Source organism: Apium graveolens, chromosome 11, assembly GCF_009905375.1.
Source record: "Apium graveolens cultivar Ventura chromosome 11, ASM990537v1, whole genome shotgun sequence".
In the NCBI taxonomy this organism is placed as follows: Eukaryota; Viridiplantae; Streptophyta; class Magnoliopsida; order Apiales; family Apiaceae; genus Apium; species Apium graveolens.
The window spans coordinates 174,403,633-174,406,052 of record NC_133657.1 but is presented as its reverse complement, the minus strand read 5'-3'; the positions used below and the strand labels follow the sequence as shown (position 1 = coordinate 174,406,052).

General features: G+C 36.9%; 1 non-coding gene across 1 annotated transcript; it reads left to right on the top strand.

Annotated features, from left to right (window-relative positions):
* Positions 1 to 105, top strand: LOC141699392 (small nucleolar RNA R71). The gene has a single exon (XR_012565859.1). It is a non-coding gene; the product is annotated as a small nucleolar RNA R71 (small nucleolar RNA).
* Positions 106 to 2,420: the final 2,315 nt, after the last annotated feature.

The following is a 2,420-nucleotide window of genomic DNA, read 5'->3' as shown; positions in this document are numbered from 1 at the left end:
ATTCCATGATGAGGACACTTCCTAAGCATCTCCTTGTAGTGCTCCCAAGCTTCACATAAAGATTCTCCCAATTACTGTGCAAATTGAGTAAGAGCATTCCAGATTGCAGCTGTTTTTGCCATAGGGAATAATTTAGTAAGAAATTTATGTGCAAGATCTTCCCATGTCGCAATAGAACCTGATGGTAGAGAGTGCAACCAGCTCTTTGCTTTATCCCTCAGAGAAAATGGGAAAAGTCTCGGTTTTACAGCATCTTCCGAAACACCGTTGAACTTGAAGGTGTCGCAAATCTCGATGAAATCCCTAATGTGCATATTGGGATCTACTGTTGGAGCACCCCCAAACTGGACTGAATTTTTTACCATTTGAATCGTGTCATGCTTGATTTCAAAGATATTAGTTGCAATGGCTGGTCTAAAAATGCTAGACTGAATGTCATTGATTTTCGGTTGAGAATAATCCTTCAATGCTTCCGCTTCTGCTGCTGGTTCTCCCATCGCAATGATCACTTCCGTTTCTACTTCTTCTGTTTTTGTGTTATTCCATTTCAGGCATCGGTTAAATGAAGAAAGGATATTTTCAAGGAAAATATGCTAAAAAAGAGTTAATAATTGGAAGCCTAGGCCATTCTCAAGTTGTAGAGAATCTCGTTAGCTTTGCGTGGGCAGTTGAATCGCCTAATTCTGACAAGTAGAACTCAAGATACGGCCAAAAGAAGAATCAACAGAAAAATTCAGAAGTCAGGCGCGGCCGCCCCCAAAACCGGCGCAGCTGCCCGAAAACCAGCGCAGCCGCCCCACCTTTCTGCCAAAAAAACAGCGTGCCCGCGCTGATTTGAGCGCGGCCGCCCCGCCCTTTTTGCCCCAGAATCCTGATTTTCGTAGAATTTGATGATTTTGAGGGTCCGGGTCCACTAGGGGCTTATATATAGTGATAAAAAGATGTTTTTAACAATAAGGAGACCAGAGAGAGCAATACGAAGACCTAGAGAGCACAAGACGGCTACGAAGAAGAAGACTTTCATATTCTTCAATATAGTTGATACTTTGGATGCTTGTTTTCGATTTGTCTTGAACCCTAGTACTCTCATATTGTTTATTATCAAGCTTTCATTGGAACCCATGGTGACGATGAGTTCGGTTATGAACTAATCGTTGTCGTGGGGCTCTAACGGATTTACTTATGGATTTATAAGTTAATTTTTTTCAATATCTTGGTGTGTGGTGATTGATTGATATCCTAGTATAGGTTGTGCTTATTCGTCTTATGGGCGTAGCTAATATATAAGATAGCGTGTTAATCTCTATTAAAGCGAAAGTGAATATAGAGGTTCAGAACTTGCCATGCTAGCATAGGTTCATGTATAATTGTTATGCATGATTCATAGGTAATTTTAACCATCTTACTTGCCATATGTAATCACGATAGATAACTTGTGCATTAAACCTTTATGTTTTCAAATTCTATAGAAATATAGGGTCTCAACATAATTGGTGTCTATTCAGCTTCTATCTCTTTTATGGATGTCTGGTAGTAGGGTATTTGTACAACGAAAGTTGGCGTTTACTAGATTCGTGTTATCTGATTAGTTGTCATCACCATTACATGCTAAGGTTAAGAACAATGACTTTGAATGAAGTATTTAATGAAGTTAAAATCCCATATTTGTCTCATATAGTTAATTCAATCACTTTTATTCTTAGTCAATTCCATTTTAGTTTAATCTTAGTTATAAACATCTCAACTTGTTATTGTCTTAGCATTGAGCGATATTCATACCATTATTGCATATGTGCATATTCTTAAGTTAACTAAAAGATTCTATGTGGTTACGAATCTGATTTATATCTTATACTACTTGCGAACGCTTATACTTGCGTGTAATTTTAGCGCGTGTTTTCGCCCTAACAATATCGACAAGTCAAATGAAGATGTAGAGAACTGGAGATATCGACAAGTCAATTCTGCATGTAGAGAACTCAGAGATGTTGACAAGTCAAAATGAAGATGTGAAGAATTGGAGATATCGACAAGTCAATTTCTCATTAGAGATCTCAGAGATATCGATAAGTCAATTCTAAATGTAGAGACTCCATTTACATTAGGATAAAATCCAATATTTATTTTATTTTTTATTCCTGTCAAAAAGGAACAATTTGAATAAATAGAAATACAAGGCCAAGCTCGGTTTTTTCTGAATCTTCGTGTTCTTAGAGAGTTCGAATAGAATAAGTAGTCATATGTAAGATAATTTCTAGAAATTTCCATCTCTTAGACATATCGACAAGTCAATTATACCTATGGAGAATCCAGAGATCTCAATAAGTTATTATACTTATCGAGATGTCACTTCTCTATAGAACAAATTGGAGATCTCGATATGCCTCTCAAATACAGAATGCAGACAAGTTAAATATTCA